The sequence below is a fragment of the Chiloscyllium plagiosum genome, chromosome 51, assembly GCF_004010195.1.
Source record: "Chiloscyllium plagiosum isolate BGI_BamShark_2017 chromosome 51, ASM401019v2, whole genome shotgun sequence".
NCBI lineage: Eukaryota > Metazoa > Chordata > Chondrichthyes > Orectolobiformes > Hemiscylliidae > Chiloscyllium > Chiloscyllium plagiosum.
The window spans coordinates 1,995,717-2,018,326 of record NC_057760.1 but is presented as its reverse complement, the minus strand read 5'-3'; the positions used below and the strand labels follow the sequence as shown (position 1 = coordinate 2,018,326).

The 22,610-nt window shown below is 43.5% G+C and overlaps 1 protein-coding gene and 1 long non-coding RNA gene across 3 annotated transcripts in view; one reads left to right on the top strand and one right to left on the bottom strand.

Annotated features, from left to right (window-relative positions):
- Positions 1-22,610, top strand: part of adar (adenosine deaminase RNA specific) — a 92,992-nt gene that overhangs the window by 19,740 nt on the left and 50,642 nt on the right. The window contains exon 1 of one of the 2 annotated variants that reach the window (XM_043684002.1): positions 10,635-10,783. The exons of the other annotated variant lie outside the window; for it this stretch is intronic. The gene's annotated coding sequence lies outside the window, so the exon portion shown is untranslated. Of the gene's footprint in view, positions 1-10,634; positions 10,784-22,610 lie in introns of those variants that run through there. 2 annotated transcript variants of the gene reach the window in all.
- On the bottom strand, positions 9,035-22,256 carry LOC122544713. The gene is made up of 4 exons (XR_006310459.1): positions 22,081-22,256; positions 14,636-14,758; positions 11,263-11,334; positions 9,035-9,104 (listed from the first exon to the last, which is right to left on the bottom strand). It is a non-coding gene; the product is annotated as an uncharacterized LOC122544713 (long non-coding RNA).

Sequence of the window (22,610 nt, the reverse complement as noted above, 5' to 3'; positions counted from 1 at the left end):
TCTGGTGGTGAGGGAGCGGCGGTGAAGGAGGCCCAGGACCTCCATGTCCTTGGCAGAGTGGGAGGGGGGGTTGAAATGTTGGGCCACGGGGCGGTGTGGTTGATTGGTGCGGGTGTCCCGGAGATGTTCCCTAAAGCGCTGTACTAGGAGGTGTCCAGTCTCCCCAATGTAGAGAAGACAGCATCAGGAGCAACGGATACAATAAATGATATTGGTGGATGTGCAGGTAAAACTTTGGATGTGGAAGGCTCCTTTAGGGTCTTGGATGGAGGTGAGGGAGGAGGTGTGGGCGCAGGTTTTGCAGTTCCTGTGGTGGCAGGGGAATGTGTCAGGATGGGAGGGTGGGTTGTAGGGGTGCATGGACCTGACCAGGTAGTCACGGAGGGAACGGTCTTTGCGGAAGCCGATGCTGTTACATAATTAGGCAGAATTATGTGCTGCGTGGCTGTCCACGTTACTGTGTAGATTACAAACCAATTGATGCCTTGTTGAAAACTATTCAAGGGCATGTATTTGGTATCTGTGGGAAGGGGACTAAGCTGGAGCAACAGCTAGGATAGCATTTGATGACGTTTCATTCCCGTAGAGTACAGTGGGGAGATATCGACCAGGGCTCCTGTTTTCTGTTTGTTATCCTGTGATACGTGCAGTGTCATTGCGTACTGGAAGAATTAGGGGCTAGTGTGACAGCACGTCTAGCATTTCTCCTCACCAATAGTTAGCTTCTGCACATAGTCACTTGGCTTTGATTCTGTTGTGTGCCCTGTGTCTGCTTTTGACCCTGACAATATCACGAGGTAAAGGGAGAGACATGAAAAGCTGTCAAGTGCAACATCAAAAGTTTGCATTTGTACAATTCCTCCTCATCTCGCCACACACCCTCCCAAAGCACTTCAAGTACTATATGAATTTAAATGTGCAGTTGTGGTTTTATTGGCAAAGCAGTTATTTGTAGGACAGCACGGATCTAGGAACAGGATTGAGAAACATCAGTTAAACTATTGTTTTCAGAATTACTTTTTCTTTGCCCTTTCCACAACTGATTTCAAACTGGCTGATGTAACAAGAGCAAAATGCAGCAAATAACAGAAATCTGAAATAAATACAGGGGTCCCATTTTATAAAAGCATTTACAAGTCACGTGACTATTTGGAAACTAAATCCCATATTACTATTAATTTTAAGGATCTGACATGCTTGCTCATAACTACGAACTGATATTTTATACAGTACTGTAAAGTGTTCTGATTTGTGTACAAATTGACTTGAACATACTCCAGAGCAGAACCGGATTGTAACCTGGGGACTGTCTGTATAGAGAATACTGAAAATACTCAGGTCTGTGAAAGAGAAACAGTTTCATGTCGAGAATCTATTTTCCACTGTTTCTGACCCTGTGCTGTCCCTGTCCTGGGAGTATTTGATAGGGACAGTGAATGGGAGATTTTAGATTTAGGTTAAAAGGGTAGAGGAACCCTTTTTCTTTGTTTCTTTAGCTCTGTTGTACCCGTCCTGCGATGTTTGAACAGTGTAGTATAGGGAGCATGTGATAGGTCTATACCGATGAAAAATGATGTGGAGATGCCAGTGTTGGACTGGGGTGGACAACATTAAAAATCACACTGTGTCAAGTGACACCAGATTATCATCCAACAGGTTTATTTGAAATCACGAACATTTGGTGGCTGCTCATTTCACCTGATGGAGTAGTGCTCCAAAGCTCGTAATTTCAAATAAACATGTTAGACCATAATCTGATGTCATGTGACTACACACTTAGATGTGGTTGGACTGCAGAGCTGAGATATGATCCATCACTTAGTCATCGTTAAAAATCACACACTATCTTGTGGTTTTTTAACTTTGTCCACCCCAGTCCAACACTGGCTCCTCCACATCACTACTACATCTAGTCATCAATGATAGTGGACAGAATTAAACAACCAATAGTGGAGGAGAGCGCTCTGGAAATTTCCCCATCCTCAATGATGGGGGAGTCAGCACACTAATATGAAAAAAGGCGCTGAAGCATTTGCAATCATCTATAGCTGGAAGTGGCAAGTGCATAATTCATCTCTGTCTCCTCTGGAGGTCACCGACATCATCGATGCCAGCCTTTAAGCAAATCAATTCATTCCATGTGACATCAACTGGAGACACTGCGTGGGCGATGGTCCTGACAACATTGTAGCAGCAGTAGCAGTGCAGGAATGCTGTGAAATAGCTGCACTTCTGGACAAGCAGTTCCAGCACAGCTACAACACTGGCATCTACTTGACTAGTGAAAAATTATCTAGGTATGTCCTGTACCGGAAAGCAGGGCAAATCCAAACTGGCCAGTTAGCATTACTCTACTCTGGGTCATCAGCAAAGTGATGGAAGGTGTCCTTGACAGTTCTATTAATCCTGCACTGAGAATGTAATTGTTCCCAGGCTCTCAGTTCGGTATGGCTACTGACCTCGTTATAGACTTGGGTCACACAAAACAAAACCACTCAACTGAACTCAAAGTGAAGTGACAATGACTGCCCTTTGATATCAAGGCAGCATCTGAGTGAGTATGGCATGAAGGAGCCAGAACTGGAGTCTGTGGGAATTGATAAGCAAAGCTTTCCACTAGTTGGAGTCAGTCATGGCACAAAGGAATTTGTTGGAGGTCAGTCATCCCACTGCCAAGACATTGCAGGAATACATCAGTGCAGTGATGTAGGCCCTACTATTTTTAGCTACTTCATCAATGACCTTCCTGCCATCATGAAGCCAGGGATAGGCATGTTTGCTGATGATTGCATTATCTTCACCATTTAGAACTTCTCAGATACACTGTGTGTCCACGTGCAGCAAGACCTGAATAATATTTGGGCTTGGGATATGCAGCAAGTAACAGTCATGCGATACAAATAGTCATCAATGTCAGTCTTCCAACACAAGCGAATACATCCATCTTCCTCTGATATAACATTACTGAAACCCCATAACCAACATTGTGCAGTTACCATTGACCAGAAACTGACTTGGACCAGCCATTTTAATACTTTGGCTGCAGCATCAGGTATGAAATTGAAGATCTGCAGTAAGAAACTGATCACCTGATTCCCCAAAGCCCGTCCACTATCTACAAGTACAAGTCAGGAGAGTGATGGAATTTTCTCCACTTGCCTGGGTGAGTGCAACTCTCAACAACATAGGGTGCTTAACACTGTCTAAGACAAAGTGTCCCACATGACTGGCAACATATCGACCACCTTCAGTATTCATTCCCTTCACTGCTGAAGTCCAATTGTAGCAGAGTGTGCCATCCACAAGGTACATTGCAGCAACTCACTAAGTTTCCTTTGACTGCACCTTCCAAAACCATGATCTCTACCACCAAGAAATACACAGTAGCAGCTGGATTGGAACAGAACTGTCACTTGTGGGTTCCCCTACAATTTGCACATCAGCCTGTACTGGTTTTATATTGCTGTTCTTTCACTGCAGGTTCAAACACTTGGAAACTTCTTGCTATCACCTTCTCTTACATGGATTGCTGCTGTTGAAGAAGGTGGTTCACCCCCACCTTCAGAGACAGTAGGGATACTTGGCCATGCTGCCCACGTTCTGCGAGAATAGACTCAAGTGGAAACAACACTGACTCGGACCATTTTAGTTCAACTAGTCCTCACTGACTATGTTCCCAAACTTAACTAGTCCCACTTGCCTGCATTAGGCCCATATCCATCCAAACCTTTCTAGCTCATATATTTATCCAAATATCTTTTAAATGTTGTAACTGTACCTGCCTTCACCACTTCCTCTGGCAGTTCATTCTACTCGTGAAGCGCTCTAAAACAAAAAAAAAAGTTACCCTTCATGTATTTTTTAAAATTCTCCTCTCATATTAAAAAAAATGCCCCCTAATTTTGAACACCCCCACCCTAGGGAAAAGACCCTTGCTTTTCACCTTATCCACACCCTTCATGATTTTAAAAATCTCTATAAGGTCACTCCTTAACATCCTACGCTCCTAGTGAATAAAAGTCTCAGCCTATTTTTATAACTCAAACTCTCCATTCAGCAACATCCTGAGTAAATATTGAACCCTCTCCAGTTTAACAATATTCTTCCTGTAGCAGGGCGACCAGATCTGTGTGGAGAAAGTGAGGTCTGCAGATGCTGGAGATCAGAGCTGAAAATGTGTTGCTGGAACAGCGAAGCAGGTCAGACAGCATCCAGGGAACAGGAGAATCGACGTTTCGGGCATAAGCCCTTCAGGTTTTGTGCCCGAAACGTCGATTCTCCTGTTCCCTGGATGCTGTCTGACCTGCTGCGCTGTTCCAGCAACACATTTTCAGACCAGATCTGTGTACACTGCTCCAGAAGAGGCCTCACCAATGTTCTGTATGACTTCAGTCCCAATTCCTACTCTGTGGTCTGAGCAATGAGGCAAGCATGCTAAGCACCTTAACCACTCTGTCTACCTGTGGTGCAAATTTCAAAGGATTATCTACCTGAACTCCTCGCTGTCTCTTTTATACAACACTCCCCAGGGCCCTACCATTAACTGTGTAAGTCCTGCCCTTGTTTGTTTTACCAAAATGCAATACCTCATATTGATCCAAATTAAAGTCCATCTGCCAATCCTCATCCCATTGACCCAGTTAGAATCATAGACATGTACAGCAGCCCCTTCAGTCCAACTTGTCCATGCCAACCAGATATCTGAAATTAATCTAGTCCCATTTGCCAGCACTTGGCCCATATCCCTCTTAAACCCTTCCTATTCATATACCCATCCAGATGCCTTTTAAATGTTGTAATTATCCCAGCCTGCCCCCTACTTCCTTTGGCAGCTCATTACATACATGCACCCCCTCTGCATGAAAATGTTGCCTCTTAGGTCCCTTTTAAACCTTTCCCCTCTCACCCTCAACTTATCCCCTTTGTTCTGGACTCATATCAAGGAAAAGACCCTATCTACTTACCTTATCCATGCCCCTCATGATTTTATAAACCTCAATAAGGTCACCCCTCAGCCTCCAGTTGTCCAGAGAAAACACTATTCAGCCTCTCCCTATAGCTTAGACCCTCCAACACTGGCAATATCCTTATAAATATTTTCTGAACCCTTTCAAGTTTCAAAACACCCTTCCTATAGGATTGATCAAGATTTCTTTGTAATTTGAGATAATCTCCTTCACTGTCCACTATACCACCAATTTTCGTGTCATCCACAAACTTACTAACCATGCCTCCTATATTCTCATCCAATAGCCTTACTTCCACTCCTATTTCTTCTGGTCTTCTAAGTGGCAAACAAAAGTGGACCCAGTACTGATCCTCGTAGAACACCGCTGGTCACGGGCCTCCAGTCCAAAAAGCAACCCTCCATCACCAGCACCTGTCTCCTACTGTCAAGCCAATTTTGTATCCAATTGGCAAGCTTATCCTGAATCCCATTTGATGTAACATTACTAATTAGTCTACTATGTGGAACCTTGTCAAAGACTTTACTAAAGTCCATGTAAACAAAAGTTTACTGCTCTCTTTATACTCAAGGGATTCATTTGATCCCCATTGTCTATGTCTAGTGTGAGATTCTCATAGCCTCAATATCTTTATTCGTCCATTGTTCCCTATTCTTACCAGCTTTGCCTTTTAACAGGAACACATTGCCTGTGAACTCTCATCATAGTTTTGAAAGCCTCCCAATTGCCAGTTGTCCCTTTCCCTGCGAACAGTCTATTCTAATCACCATTTGAAAGTTTTTATCTCCCCTTATTTAAAATTTCCCTTATTTCAGTTAAATACTTTAATGTTTATGGAAGGCTTATTTTTTCCATGACTTGTAAGGTTAATAGGATTATGGTCACTCCCAGAGTGTTTCCCTACTAACACTTCAGTCTTTTGCTCTGTCTTATTTCCCAAGAGGTCAAGTTTTGCTGCTTCTCTGGTAGGTACATTTATATATTGATAAAGAAAATTTTCATGAATACATTTAACAAATTCCTCACTATCCAAGCCTTTAACATATATCTGAGATCTCTTTACATATTTGTTCCTCAATTTGGGCGGCACGGTAGCACAGTGGTTAGCACTGCTGCTTCACAGCGCCAGAGACCCGGGTTCAATTCCCGCCTCAGGCGACTCTCTGTGTGGAGTTTGCACATTCTCCCCGTGTCTGCGTGGGTTTCCTCCGGGTGCTCCGGTTTCCTCCCACAATCCAAAAATGTGCAGGGGTTAGGTGAATTGGCCATGCTAAATTGCCCGTAGTGTTAGGTGAAGGGGTAAATGTAGGAGAATGGGTCTGGGTGGGTTACGCTTTGGCGGGTCGGTGTGGACTTGTTGGGCCGAAGGGCCTGTTTCCACACTGTAAGTAATCTAATCTAATCTAATCTAATTTCCCTCTGACTATTGAAAGGACAATAGTATAATCCCATCGAGGTCATCATCCTTTCTAATTTCTACCCATATAGTTTCACTGGATGATCCCTCAGAAATATCCTCTCTAATTACAGTTGTAATATTTTCCTTAATTGCAAATGCGACTCCCTCTCTGTCTCACCTCCCTTTCTATCCTGTCTATAATATCCAAAACCTGGTACACTGAGCTGCCAGTCCTGTCCTTCCCTCAGCCAAGATTCTGTAATAACTTCTGTTCCCTGATTTCATCAGCCTTACCTGTAAGACCCCTTGCATTGAAATAAATGCAGTTTAATTCTTCAGAGTTACCTTGTTCTCTGACTTGCTCTTGTCTGTCTTTTCTAATCCAATTTCTCTTTTCTGATTCACACCCATTCTATATCAGTTCACTGCTACGTAGGAACTGCCCCTTTCTACTAGTTTAAGGGCTCCCAAAATAGAACTAGCTAATCTCCCGCAAGGATATTGGTCCCTTTCAAGTTAAGGTGAAACCTGTCCCTTTTGAACAGAAAGTCTTTCTGGAAGAGATTCCAATTATTCAAAAATCTGAATCTTTGCACATTGCACCATCTATTAACCAATTGATCTATCTGCTCTATCTTTTTATTCCTACTGATTAGAACGTGGAAGTAAAAGAGATTGCTACTTGTGAGGTTCTGCTTTTTTAGCCTTCAAGCTAACCTCATATTTACTCTGCAAAGTCTGAACCCTTTACTACCTCTGTCCTACCAATGTCTTTCGGCTACTCACTCTTCCCTTTGGCAGTATGCTTCAACTGCTTTGAGATGTCCTAAACCCTGGCACGAGGAAGGCAGCGTAATATCTGAGATTCATGCTCACGGCTGCAGGATCTCCAGTCTGTGCCCCTGACAGGGCAGTCCCCTTTAACAATTATTCTTTTGAACCTTAAGCCCCAGTTAACGTAAGACTAATTCTTAGTGCCCAAGATCTGACTGCTGCTTCTGCTTTCCTCTGAAAGACTATCCCCTTTAACCGTATCCAAAATGGAATATCTGTTTGAGAGAGGAATAGCTACAGGACATTTCTGCCTTCCCTGACAGTCACCCATCTATCTGACTGATCCATCTAGACTCAACATTAGCTTGCTGTCCCTGGATGCTGTCTGACCTGCTGTGATCTCCACCATGTTGTTTGCAGTATCTGAATGATCATGCTATGTAACCACCTCTCTAAATCTACTAACCATCACAGTGTCTCTTGAGTGACCTTAGGCCTAAAAAGAAGCTCTTAGATGCACCTTCTGTTTTTAAAAAAAAACTACCCTTCCTTACCCACAGATTTTAATCTTAAGCATGCAAAAGATAAAAACAAATTTAAAATCTTAAAAGAACAATCAAGCACTTAGCTGAAACTCTCCTCATCAAAAAAAAAAGCCATCTCCTCCTTTACTTTCTATCTGATTGATAGGGACAGTGTAGAAGGAGCTTTATTCTGCATTTAGAGCCTTGCTGTACTTGCCCTCTGAGTAAACCTAATGGCAGCATTGGCTGCCTGACTGGAAAAGCTGAAAGTTTTTGCTGGGATTGAAGCGTTTGGTTTGAGTGTATGGTTAATAAAGCACAGAGCACAGTCCTGCTTCCTGCATAGCATGTTCCAGCTGCAGTCTTTGACCTTGGAATGGCAGTATTGACGTCAAATATCAGAATCAGAAGAGGTGCCTATTTATGAACATTCAGGCAGTGCAGTGGTTTGTGCTAGGACCCAGTGCAGAGTGCTTTCCTATGTTAGACTATTCCAATCTGAGCCAGCTGCCTTAATGACCCAAGGTGGGTTTATACTGTCAAAGACAGGAGGTTACTTGGTGTCCTTAAAACCCACCAAAAAAAAACTGCATGTGACATTTGTCCTGCTGTTTGTGGGAACTTTGTGTGAAACAGCTATAAGGCGCACATTTATTTGAGATATATTAAATACACAGACAAGTTTCTCTTTGAAAATCTATATGCCTAATGTTCGTAACAAAATAGAGATTGCTGGGAAAGCACGGCAGGTCTGGCAGCAACTGTGGAGAGAAATCGGTTAAAGTTTCAGGTCGAGTGACCCTTTCTCAGAAATGTCTAATGTTTGCACTTCACAAATCTTCTGCATTAGTGAAACTATGTGAATACAGTTCTTTCAAGCCATTATTTTTCACTGGGGGGGGAGGGGGGAGAGAACTGGGGAAGTTTACATTTGCCCCCATCCCCTCCAGGCCTCCGCCTCTCGTTCACATGCACACACAACCACCAACTCTTCTTTCCCCACCCCGGCGAAATCTCTACCACAGAAGATTGTGAAGCTCAGTCTGAGGTATGTTTCAGGTAGAAATTGATAGATTTCTGCGTGCAGTGCATTCAAGGTTATGGGAAATAGATGCATAAAAGGCATGATCTTTTTTGTGGGTGGGGGAGGCTCAATGGGCTACTAATATTTGTAAGTTTCCATCTTCTTGAACTGAAATGTCCAGACCCACATATCCCAACTTCTGTTATAGTTGGAAACTTTCGTTTCCAAAGGGCACCTTGACATTACAATTTATGTTACTTAGAGGAAGTTTAAAATAAAGTCCCAAATTCCTGCTGTCTGTTCAGTGGCCTCCTGGTAAAGTGCATCTGTTGGTGTTTGGGATGAATGGGACTTTGTCTTGTCCATGATTTCTTCTCTTCTCTCCTCCCAGCCCCTCTCTTCCCTCTGTGCACCTGCTAGAAAAGTGCACACGTGTTGGTCATTGAGGGCCAGATTGATTCTGCAATCACATAGTCTGTCAGTGTTAGTTGTCTGAATTCCAACATAATGTGAGTAATGGAGGTGTTGGAGAAATGCTGATGACTAAAGCTGTGCTCTATCATTATTATGTATCCTCTGAAGAGGAGTGAAAATTAGACAAGGCGATGGAGGAGTGTGTAAATTAATTACATGTGAATTTTGATCAGATAATCCTTGAGCACATCAAATGCACTTGGTCAATGTAAATAGATAAGTAGTCAAAGTAACCGTTCCACCTTGGGTGCGATGGGTCACAGTGAAAAATCACAGTTGTGAACTAAGGAATTTTGCTTTTCTTGATTTTTACTGGCAAATTTATCACAATCTTAACAACTCCACATGCAAATTTTTTACCATTTTATATGTATATTTTTATATCCAAACAGCAAACAGGAATGCCACGTGTTGTTGAAACATTCTTGACGTTCCCCATCACAAAATCAGAAGCAGTAATGAATACAATTGATTGACTTTGCAAGCTGTTTAGATAATTTGTCCATTGATTTCATTATGTCCTTGTAACCTCTGTAACGGAAGAGATTCTATTGCTAGAAGCAATATATCAGGAATGCAGCAAGCATTGCTATATACTAACATTAAAAGTATAGTTTGGATATAGCAAACCCTATTATGTTGGATCTGAGTCAGCCTGGTTGCTGCACTGCTTTTTTTTAAAGCAAATGTGCGGAGGTGCTTGTCACTTCTGTTTGAAGGGTTTGTTTTCTAGTGATAATTAAAACTTTAATGTTGTTAGTGGGCAGCTGAGAGAGTGGTGCACCAATCTGGAAGCCTGTAATTTTGGGGATGACAAGAATGCCAGAAGGATTGGAAGTGCTTGCTTCTCTGGCACATGCAGTTCATTATCTTGGAGATATGATGTGGAGGGGCTGATGTTGGACTGGAGTGGACAAAGTTAAAAATCACAACACCAGGTTATAGCCGAACGGGTTTATTTGGAAGCTTTCGGAGTGCTGCTTCTTCATCAGGTATCCTGTCACCAAGTCACCCTTTACTAACTTGTGGCTAGCCAGCTTGCAATCAATCTCCTGTACTGAGGAGATTCTAAATCTCCTGTTTATACCTATTTTTTCCTAAACAATCTATTCAGAGATGCTTACATATGTCTGGAGTACGAGGGACTTGAACCCAGATCAGAGGTAGGGGCTGTATTTCTTCACAAGGCCCAATCCCCCTGTTTATTTTTTCTTTTTTTTTAACACTGGCTGTTTGACTAGCCAGCTTGGAGTCAGTCCCCTGAACTGAGGGGATTCTAAATCCCCTGTTTGTTTGTCATCCAGGGATTCCAGATTGGGAGAGCAGGAGTATCGACATTTCGAGAATGAGCTCTTCATCAGGTTTCCTGCTCGAAACGTCAACTCTCCCGCTCCTCGGATGCTGTACTTTTCACTTCTGATCTCCAGCATCTGCAGTCCTCACTTTCTTCTAGGACTTCCTGGTTTGCCCAGGTTAACAACTCCAGTCAAGGATCTCGAAGTCAACAAGATCCACATGGTGCCTAACATCTTCCATTTAATTTATTCTAAGCAGACGACATGAGGGATCTGTCTAATGCTTTGTCTGTGGACCTGTGATATGTGAGCACCATCTTATCCAGGTGAGTTTAAAACACTAAGCATTAAATTGAGTTGCTGTAGGTTAAGTAGATGATCTACTAAGTAATATCTGCTCAAGATTTTTTTTTCTCTGGTAGAGACTAATTCAGGTGTGGTTGAAGGTGGTGACAGGATACCTGATGAAGAAGCAGCGCTCCGAAAGCTAGTGCTTCCAAATAAACCTGTTTGGCTATAACCTGGTGTTGTGATTTTTAACTTTGTCCACTCCAGTCCAACACCAGCTCCTCCACATCATATCTCCAAGGTAACGAACTGCATGTGCCTGGGAAGCAAGCACCTCCAATCCTAAAGCAAGCATCTCCAATCTTGTCCAGTAGCAGTGTGCAGGGAATAATTGTCTAGAGTGGAATTTCTCTTTATATGACTGAAAGAAGAGCAGCTGTCCAAGATTAATTTAGAAAAGAATATGTAGGTGTTGTACTTTTTAATCCAAATCCTCCTCTTCTCAAAAAGTAAGTACCTTGTATTTCTTTTCAAATGTCAAATCTCCTTGAGGAGTGGGAACTTGCCAAATCTTTGGATGGGGTAGACTCTGTAAATACACAAAACAAATATTATTGACTGAGCACCCCCCCTCGTCCCTTCAGAGTGGGTCGAACCTTGATCTGAAATGCACTGGACCAATTGCAGGAGGTAAATTTCATTGCTAATTCTACACAGAGTAGGGGTCTCATTTAATTAGAATATGGATTGCAAGTGAAAACTGACTGTGAATCAGACTCCGAAGCCATAATTGCTCTGGATTATCAATTTAGCTGATTTGTGATATTATAAAATTAGCTGTTGTGCAGGCCCTTATCCTGCCCTCCTTCATCTCCTGCCTTTCTGATCTCCATTTCATTTCAGTTTTATGCCTGTATAGTGTACTTGTGTAATTTCAATAGTGTCCCTCTGCCTCCCCATTGGAGAGAGACATTTCACTTCTGTCCATGTGTGAAGGGCACCATTCGGTCAGCAATAGGCAAGGTGTGGAGACAGGCTTTCAACCACTGTCGGCGATATTCTGCATGATGCTCTAGCCATCTAGCCAACTGTGCTAACCAGTCCTCTTTATATAATTGTACAATTATTACCACAGAGCTGGAGGCCATTTGGCTCGTCTTCACCGTTCTTGATCTCTGCCACAATTCAACTCCTCCTGCTTTTCCAGCCTTTAAAGCCCTGCGGATTTTTTTTTCCTCTTCGGGTGCTTTTTGCACCCACTTATGAAAGCCAAAAGTAATGAATGTGTGCACCCTAAAAAGCCTTTACCTCCTATTGTCTTTATTGTTTTGCTATTCACCTTTATATCTGTATCCTCTGACTTTTGACTGTTCTACCATTAGGTACAGTTTTTCTCTGTAAAGTGTCAAGATTGGTCTATAAATTTTGATGATCTCAATGAAATCTCCTCTCGGGTGTCTCAAAAGAAAGCAAGCCAGCTTCTCCCGTACCCCGAATCCCTGAGGTGCTTGCCAACCTTTTCTGCATCCTTACTAAAGCCACATCTTTCCTAAAGAACTGTGCCTAAACCTGGATTATTCAAACTTGTCGTAACTTCCTTGCTTGTGTTCTGTGTCTGGGATATTCCGTGGCCTTTTAACCAACATTCGTAACTTGCCTTGGCACCTTCATCGATGTGTACATGTGTATACACTCCAGATCTCCCTTCCTGCACTCCCTTTAGGGTTTAGTTGAGGTTCACCATGTGTTGACTTTTTTAAAAAAAAATCTTATTCAGCTTTTAATACAACTGCTGCTTATTGTTTTCTATTTTTCAATCCTTTACCAGCTTTGACCTGAGCCTTTATTTACCCATTTCATTGTCAGTTATTTTTTCTTAGTTGAGTTACCCCTGCCCACAGGGATCCCTTTTGTCTTTACAGATGATGGCAGATGGCTTTGTCTTTATTGTGTTTTCTCTTCCATTCAGATTCCGACTGTTCATGAGGTTGTTCTTATTCTGGATCTTCATTCTAGTTTTCACCCAATTATCATAGAATCCCTCCAGTGTGAAGCTGACAATTTGGCCCATTGAATCCACAATGACCCTCCAAAGAGCATTCCACCCAGATTCCTATATTATCCCTGTAACTCTGCATTTCCAATTGCTGATCCTCCCAATCTTTATGATTTTTTTTTTGCTTATTCAATAATGGCATCTTCCATATCAGTGACACCTTTTGCTCAGCCTTTGGTGGCCATGATGCTAGCTGCTAATGTTCAGCGCAATGGCTCACTGGCCTCTGAGTTAGAAAACTGTGGGTTCAAAGCCCCCACCAGGGCCTGATCACATTCGTTTAGGCCGACAATCCAGTACAGTACTAAGAAGGTGCCTTTTTCTTTTGAGATTCGATTAAGGACCTGTCTGTTCTCTCAGACAAATATGAGAAAAGGTACCTCTTTCACCATTTTTAAGGAGGGAAGTTCTTGCTTGTTTCTTGATTTTGTCATGTCTTGGAATTTGTTTGCAAAATTCTACATCATATGGTTTGAAACTTCCCGTTTTTAATAACTGTTCTTGTTTTTAAAAATGTTTTGCTGTTTATCCTGCGGAGATTGCTAACATTTGTCTCGGTTGCCGTCTTGGCATTTTGTTATCTTCTTGATCTTCTGGTCTACACTTGACTGCCAATGAAACTACTTTGTCTGAATTATTATTGCAGTAATTTATGCTTGTGCATTAATCTGCCTTGACCTGCAGAATTGCCAAAGCCACATTTGGGCTGATGTGTGGTGTCAGGTGGCCACGTTCAGGTACAAATGATTCCGTTCTCACGATGAGAGTTTGACAAGGGTGTGGTGCATTAATTGACCAAGGTCTGCTGAACTGGCTGGGTTGAACAGTGGTGTACAATTAGGAGTTTCCTTGGACGTCCTTAACATTGACTTTGGAACCCATGAAGTCTCCTGGCATCAGGTCAAACATGTGCAATGAAGTACCCTGTTGATTAGCTTGCAATGTGAGTTTACATGGTAATGAATCAGTACTCTTTCGCATTGACCATCACTTGCAGGAAGCACTGAGGTTGGCAAGGGTGCGGAATGTGTTATACTTCAATGTCCATCACCAAGGGTGACTCACCTGTACTGCTACTGATTTGAGCTGATAGAGTTCTAAGGGGCATAACTGCTAAACTGGGTCTGTGTCAAGTGTTGAAGGAATCAACATAAGGGAAAAGCATACTTGGACCGCATCCTCACAATAATCCAGCAACACTCCTGAAGACTTGTTCTCTGGAATTTACTGCACTCCTGTCCAAACTGTTCCAGTATGCCTACCACACTGGTGTCTGTTGACAATATGAAAAATTGTTCAGGGGTATTATTCCTGTGCACAATAAGTGAAACAAATCCAACATGGCCAATTATTACCCCATCAGTCAATGCTCAAGCATCAGTAAAACGATGGAAGGGCTTACCAACAGTGCTGTGCATAGTGTAAGCAGATCAGCTAGGTGTACCTCACAGACCTCCAGATTAACAGTCCCAATCGGCAAGCCCTGGCTGACAGGTATAAACGGGAGTCTCAGAGGATCTGTTCACTGAGAGCTGGCTCGGAGGGAGCTAGATCAGTGTTAAGGACTCTCCACATGTAAATAAAGGGTCACTTGGTGAAAGGATATCGGCCACTGCGGAACAGCACTCGATTAGTAAAAACCTGCCCACTAACCTGCTCCATTTGCATTCCACCAGAGTATTTTTGCCTCATTACAGACCTTGGCTCAAACATTGCAAATAAGCTGAAGGAGTCAAGGCAGCATTCCACTGAGTGTTGCATCGAGATGTTCCAGCAAAACTGGAGACAACAGGAAAGGGTTGTGGGGGGAGCTTTCGGCTGTTTCGAGTCATACCTGGCATAAAATAAGTTGGTTGTGGAAGTCAGCCGTCTCGGCTCCTGACATCACTGCAGGTGTTCCTCAGGATAACGTCCCAAGCCCAACCATCTTCAGCTGCTTCTACCAGTGCCCTTTTCTCTAGTATAAGGTCAGAAACAGAGATGGTTACATGATACTCCGCACCGTTTTTACACAGTTGTTCTTGTAAGGAATAAACTTTCAGACAGAGGTGAATGCATGCACTGTTACATCATTTAAAAGACATTTAGATAAGTGCGTAAGGAAGAAATACTTGGAGTGATATAGGCCAAGTGCAGGCAAGTGGGACCAGTTTAGTCTGGGAACATGGTTGACATGGACTGGTTTGACCAAAGGGTCTGTTTCTGTGCCGTATGATTCTATGGCCCAGAAATTTAAGGCGTGTGTCTGACTTCAGATATGCAGCAATCCCAGTTTTAAAACACTGCTCGTATTCAGTTCTCCTTCACTTGGATTATTTTCCAAGTGAATAAGATGGATGGTATACATTAACTGCCAAAGCAGACTGCATTTGAAATATAACCTAGACCAAGGAGATGGTGGCCTCTAGAATGTCAGCTTTGAGAGGCGTAGAATGATTGGTGGGTGAAACTTTGCCAATGTTGTTGATTACTGATAACTACATCACCTCTCCATGGTGTTTATTCCAGTGTTCAAAGAAACAGTGAAATGAAGTATCATGGGTTTGAAACATCTGCACTCTTTCTCCCTCTACAGATATTGCCTGATCAGTGTTTGCGGTTTTTAGTTTATATCTGTCAATTGGAAGCTGTTTGCTAGCTATGCAGCATGGTAATGACATTCCAATTACCAGCTTTTTCCTCTCTAGCTCGGAAATACAGTCGACTATTCACAATTGTAGTCAATTGGAATTTGACATAACCGGCAGAATTGTACCTGTAACTTTGAAACACTCATTGTCCTGTAGCTTGTTACCTCCTAGTGTAGCTGTTGAGGGAATGACATTGAATCAAAATGGCTTGGTGTATTGACTCATCGGGTGTATGCTGGAGTTTGTTTCACTGTGAGGGAGAGGTTGGGGTGATGAGAGAGGAGGAATTGTGTGTGTGTGTGTCGGTGTACCAGGGTTACAAGACAGTATGCAGCAGCTGTCTTATGTTACTTGTTCGTTTGTAAGTTTCCTGCCTTCTCTCTAGTTTGAGACGCTTGGACTGATCAGTTTCGCCATTGCTAATTTCTGCAAAGGCAGCAGAGATCCAGGAAACTGCGTAGCCCTATGTAAATTCTGAGTATTTGGTTACTCACATGTTTCCTTCACGGATTGAAACTTGATTTACAATTGAACTGAAGTGATTGAGAGACCAGCTCAGTTCTCTGCTTTCACACATTTTTAAATGCTCTTGCTTGTCCTAGTTCTATACTGGTGCAATTTTCCATCCTGCTCCTCCCATTTAGTTTGTTTTTAGTTTGTTTCCAGTTTGAATTTGCGAGAGCACAGGTATAAAGTAATTGGCAGATAGGTAAAGATGGCATGAGAAACGTTTTCACACTGAGTGGTTAGGATCTGGTGAATACTTCCTGATAGAGTGGTAGAGGCAGGTTCAGTTGAGGCATTCAAAATGGAATGAGACTTATTTGAAAAGGATCAATGTGCAGGATCATGAGGAGAAGGCAGGAGAGTTGCATGAAATGAAATCCTCTGAGGCTGAGGGACAACCTGAGAAATATTTTAAAAATCATGAAAAGCACAGATAAGATGGGTTGCGGAATCTTTTTCCCAGAGTGGAAATGTCAAAAAAAGGAGAGTGGCATAGGTTTAAGGTGAGAGGGGGAAAGTTTAAATAAGATACGTGAGGCAATTTTTTTTTTTTAAGAGTGGTAGGTGCCTGGAATGCGTTGCTAGGGGTGATGCTAGAACCAGATATGGTAGCAATGTTTGAGATGTTTAGACCGATAGGAAGGAACCATGTGTAGACAGATGGGATTAGTTTAGAATAGCTTCATGGTCAACATAGAGATGAAGGGCCAAAGGGCCTGCTCCTATGTTGTACTTTTCTATAGTATATTCAGAGTATCTGTGCAGACATGACACGCTAAACCTCTTCTAGTGGTGATAATTCTGTGACTATGTTCTGCACTCCTGAGCTACACATGAATTTCCATGCTCAGTAAAGTCACTGAAGATTGAGTGAACTTTTTTTTTTAAGTTATGTGGTACTTAGCAGTTTCTACATTTGGGATATGGCACTTCTTTGGAATCAAGGAATAATACTGAATAGGGTCATGCTTTGGCTAGGCACACAATTTATTCTCAGGAAGGGCAACAGGGTTTCTGGGAGTGTGATAGTAATTGACCTGTGTGGGAGGTTTGCAAATGGAAAGTGCAAAGGATTTTGTTGGGAACGGGTCTCTTGCGCTTCTAGTTCCGGCAAATTGGTACGCCAGTGAAACTGAAATGTGAAATTACCTAGTGGGTTCTAAAATAAACAACCATCTGCTTTGCACATATAAGCTACAGTAAGTTTGAGAAGTTGTCTGGAGCTGAAAAAAATTATCATATTGATTGAAACAGTAAATGGTCTGCAATTTATATTCATCTCTGTCACATATGCTGTCATTCTAGCACATTTCGGGCATCATTTATATGCCAGCAGTTACTTTTTTTTAAAAGAAAGCCATTTATATTCAACACAGCTTTTATTTTGACTGTATTCACATTAGAGTGCAAAGACACTTAGTTAAGTTACTTAGATGTTAAGCAGGCCATGCATATGTATGCAGGGTGTTAAGTCGAGTTTGAGATGCCTGATTTGAGATGCAATAGGGGAAACCCAATTCTTAATATAGATCGGACTGTGAGGATGGAAATTAAAACAGGAAATTACAGACTGAACTGAGCAAACTTCTTCAACACTGGGAACCGAACCAAATGGTACTACATCTGTGTTTTCTGTATTTGAAACCAGGGGAGATTCAGCACATTGTCTTCAAACAGTCACATGCTATTGAGGAACTTTAGTGTTGCTGAACAAAAGAAAGATGTTGAAGGAGAAAGGGGCACTGACCATAAAATGTAGGAGCAGATGTAGGCCATTCAGCCCATTGCCTCTGCTCCTCAATTCAATGTGATCATGGTTGATCCGATAGTCCTCACCTCCATTTTCCTGCCTCATCCCCATACCCCTTTGAACCCTTGATGATTTAAAAATCTGGGAGAAAGTGAGGACTGCTGATGGAAATCAGACAAAGTGTGGTGCTGGAAAAGCACAGCCAGTTCAGGCAGCATCTGAGAAGCAGAAGAATCCATGTTTTGGGCATAAGCCCTGGTAAATAGCTCAGCCAGGTTCGAAATTGACATGAGATGTCCTTCATTTGCCAACACAATTTACATACTAAACATCAATCATGTTGCCTTATTACAAAAGGTTGCAGAATTGTGGATTTCAATTCTGTCTTTCTTGTGGGCTGTCTTTCTTTTCCCTGCCCAAGGCCACTGTGTCCTATATAGCAGCCACTTTTAAATATGATTTTCTGCTGAGTTGCCTGCTGTCAGTGGTAAAGGCACAGTGCTCGGTTATGAGGAGCAGAGGAAATCTTTATTGTTTTAGCCTTTAGCACGCAGGTTAAAAATCAGTTGTGCCGCTCAACCAATCTAGTAGATAGGCCATCCCTTCCTAATTCAGTGCTGTACTGGACCTGGCATGGGATCGGGGTGCTGACCTATGTCAGTTTGAAAGCTGAAAATGTGTTGCTGGAAAAGCGCAGCAGGTCAGGCAGCATTCAAGGACCAGCAGAATCGATGTTTCGGGCTCATGCTGGTCCTTGGATGCTGCCTGACCTGCTGCGCTTTTCCCGCAACACATTTTCAGCTCTGATCTCCAGCATCTGCAGCCCTCACTTTCTCCTAATGTCAGTTTGAAATCCTACCCATGCTACCTTGGCACTAGCTTTGTGTAAACCTGATGTTACAGCTGCAGCAAAACACAGCAGAACAGAATTAACATCTGATTAATACTGTCCACCAGTGACCACCACACTTATTCAACTTTATTATGTAGCAAATCACATTCTCCAGGCACCAGTGACACTTATTTAGGAGCATTGAGTCTAAATACACTGCTAAAGCTCAAGTGGACACTTTGTGTGAATATCACGCTCCTTATCATGCTACCTATCACATAACTGAGCGTCAAGGATAAAATAAAGCCTGTGGTTGGATTTCTGATCACAAAATTGCTGCTGCCTGTGAACACCCACCTATACACTGGTGTATCATGTGTTAAGTTGCTGTGTATAAAAATTCTGCTAAATTTATTCTGTCGTCTGAGCAATGCTGGTGTTCGTGTAGTATCCAGCCTCCAGTTTGTAGATATGCATTTTGTGTTTACCATTGCCCATAAGCAAAAGCTCATGAGTATTTCAAGACCGATGGAGAATACTAAGACAGCATGAGAAGAGTGATTATTGTGGATGCCTTTTCTGCGTGCTCAGGAAAATTCTTGTATAGGAGGAATGGTAACAAATTCTGTGACCGACATTAGATTAGATTACATTACATTACATTAGATTAGATTATATTACAGTGTGGAAACAGGCCCTTCGGCCCAACAAGTCCACACCGACCCGCCGAAGCAAAACCCACCCATACCCCTACATTTACCCCTTACCTAACACTACGGGCAATTTAGTGTGGCCAATTCACCTGACCCTGCACATCTTTGGACTGTGGGAGGAAACCGGAGCACCCGGAGGAAACCCACGCAGACACTGGGAGAACGTGCAAACTCCACACAGTCAGTCGCCTGAGGCAGGAATTGAACCCAGGTCTCAAGCGCTGTGAGGCAGCAGTGCTAACCACTGTGCCACCGTGCCACCCACTAATTCTTTGAGGTAAAAACAATTCTGGATTAGTGGTGCTGGAAGAGCACAGCAGTTCAGGCAGCATCCAAGGAGCTTCGAAATCGACGTTTCGGGCAAAAGCTTTATTCCTGATGAAGGGCTTTTGCTCGAAACGTCGATTTTGAAACTCCTTGGATGCTGCCTGAACTGCTGTGCTCTTCCAGCACCACTAATCCAGAACCAACATTCTTTGTCTGTTTCTAGTATCTGACTCCCTGAGGGCATGGAATTCACAGACGCTCGGCCCAATTGATTAGATTAGATTACTTAGTGTGGAAACAGGCCCTTTGGCCCACCAAGTCCACACTGACCCTCTGAAGAGCAACCCACCTGGACCCATTCTCCTACATTTACCCCTTCACCTAACACGATGGGCAATTTAGCATGGCCAATTCACCTAACCTGCACATTTTTGGACTGTGGGAGGAAACCCGAGCACCCGGAGGAAACCCATGCAGACACAGGGAGAATGTGCAAACTCCACACAAATAGTCACCTGAGGTGGGAATTTAACCCGGGTCTCTGGCGCTGTGAGGCAGCAGAGCTAACCACTGTGCCACCGAGCCGCTGTGTCAGTGTTTATGCTCCACACATGTCCCCTCATTGAACATCGTTGTGAAGTATTCTTAATCCATTCCTGAATCTGTCGAAAAATCTTAACACATCAATCTATACCCTTTTGCTCAATGTAGTTTTTCCTGTGACTGGCATGACATTTGGCTATAGGAAGGATGTTTTTAAACTGGAAGGGGTGCAAAAAATAAACTTACAAGCATGTTACTCAGACTAGAAAGTTGAGCTATAGTGAGGGGCTGGATAGGTTGAGGTTTATCTCCCCCTGGAACACTGGAAGAGGCTGAGTGAGGGGCATGGATAGGGCGAATAGCCAAGGTCTGTTTTTCCTGGGGTGGGGGTGGCGGAGGGGAGTCCAAAACTAGAGGGCTTAGGTTTAAGGTGAGAGGGGAAAGATTTAAAAGAGACTTGAGGGGAAACCTTTTCACCCAGAGGGTGGTGCATCTACGGAACGAGCTGTCGGAGAAAGTGGTGGAGGCTGGTACAATTACAACATTTAAAAAATGTTTGGCCAGGATATGATATTGATCAAAAAGTGTGGCGCTGGAAAGGCGCAGCAGGTCAGGCAGCATCTGAGAAGCAGGAGAGACGATGTTTTGGGCATAAGCTCTTCAGCAGGAGTGGGGAAGGGGGCTGAGATAAAATGGGGGGGTGGGGGGAAAGTAGGTGGGAAGGCTGTAGGTGGATGCAGGTGGGAGGTAATTATGATTGGTCGAGGGGAGGGTGGAACAGATGGTTTGGAAGGGAGATGGACAGGTCAAGAGGGAGGTATGCTTATTGGAGGGTTAGAGCTGGGATGGGGTGGTGTGAGGGGAGATTTGGAAACTGGTGAAGTTGATGTTGATTATAGGGACCTGAGGCACAAGGGTGGCATGGTGGCTCAGTAGTTAGCGCAACTGCCTCACAGCACCAGGGATCCAGGGTTGATTCCAGCCTTGAGCAGCTACCTGTGTGGAGTTTGCACATTCCCCGTATCCGTGTGGCTTTCTTCCAGATGCTCCGGTTTCCTCCCACAATCCAAAGATGTGCAGGTGAGGGTGGGTTGGCTATGCTAAATTGTCCCATAGTGTTCAGGTTAGGTGCATAAGTCAGAGGTAAATGGAGAGTAATAGGGTTGGGGAATTGGTCTGGGTGGGTTACTTTTTCGAGGGTTGCTGTAGGGATTCTGAGAAGATGAGGTGTTCTTCCTTCAGATGGTGGGTGGCATTGATTTGGTAGTGGAGGCGGCTCAGGACTTGCATGTGCTTGGGGGGTAGTTGGCCACAGGGCTGTGTGGTTGTTTGGTGCGTGTCTCTCAGGTGTTCCCTGAACCACTCCAAGTTGGCGTTCTGGTATGGGCTAAGCTAACAAGAACAGCGACAGAAGTAGAAATTGTTGTAAAACCTCAGCAGGTCTGGCAGCATCTTTGGAGAGTAATCAGAGTTAATGTTTGAGGTGAAGTGACCCTTCCTCAGAACTAAGCTGGAAATGTGTTGCTGGAAAAGCGCAGGTCAGGCAGCATCCAGGGAACAGGAGAATCGACGTTTCGGGCATAAGCCTGAAGAAGGGCTTATGCCCGAAACGTCGATTCTCCTGTTCCCTGGATGCTGCCTGACCTGCGCTTTTCCAGCAACACATTTCCAGCTCTGATCTCCAGCATCTGCAGACCTCACTTTCTCCTTCCTCAGAACTAGCCCACTTGGTTGGCATGGACAAAAGCCTGATTCTGTGCTGTATGACTTGTATTTGGTATCGTCTGTGACCCACTGTTCTCTGATCGCAACATTTGATAGCAAATTATGTGCAAAAATTACCCTGAAAATTGTCAAAAAAAAAACCCCAGAAAAATGTTTGTGGGGTGGTGGTCATTCTAGCTAACCAAACTACTAAGAGTAATGCTCAGAGGCAGAATTTCAGAGACTCACAGAATCCCTGCAGAGTGGAAGAAATGCCTCCCAAGGAGCATCCCACTCATTCGCACCCCCACAGCCCCGCAACCCTGCACTTACCGTAGCTAATCCGTCTAACCTGCACGCCTTTAGGAGGAAACGGGGACGAACGTGCAAACTCCGCGTAGGATGGTGTCGAACCGGGGGGTTCTCTGGCGCTGAGAGGCAGCGGTGCAAACCACTGAGCCACCATGCCGCCGCAAATTCTGCGGGGGTCTGAAGTGCTGCATACACCATTGCTGTATTGTCATCAATCGAATGAGTGGATCTGCGTTTCTATAACGCCATGTGCGACCTTTGGACACCCTCCCAAGCGCCCAATCACAATATTTACGGTGGGGTCCACCTATTGTGTGGTGATGCTCGGGTGGCTTTACGTTCCAAGTTTAAACTCAGTCGATGACCATCATTCTCTTCCTTTTTAACATTTGACCATGCTCGTCAGTTTGTGGCGTTTTACTGCAGAAAGGCTGCGGTCGGTTCACTGGCTGGGACAATTTATATTGTGTCTGCCACAGAGGACTGAGGGTTGCCTGCCCATTGCGCTGTGAAGTCCAGTGTCATGAAAGAAAAATCAGCCTGTGCAGTTA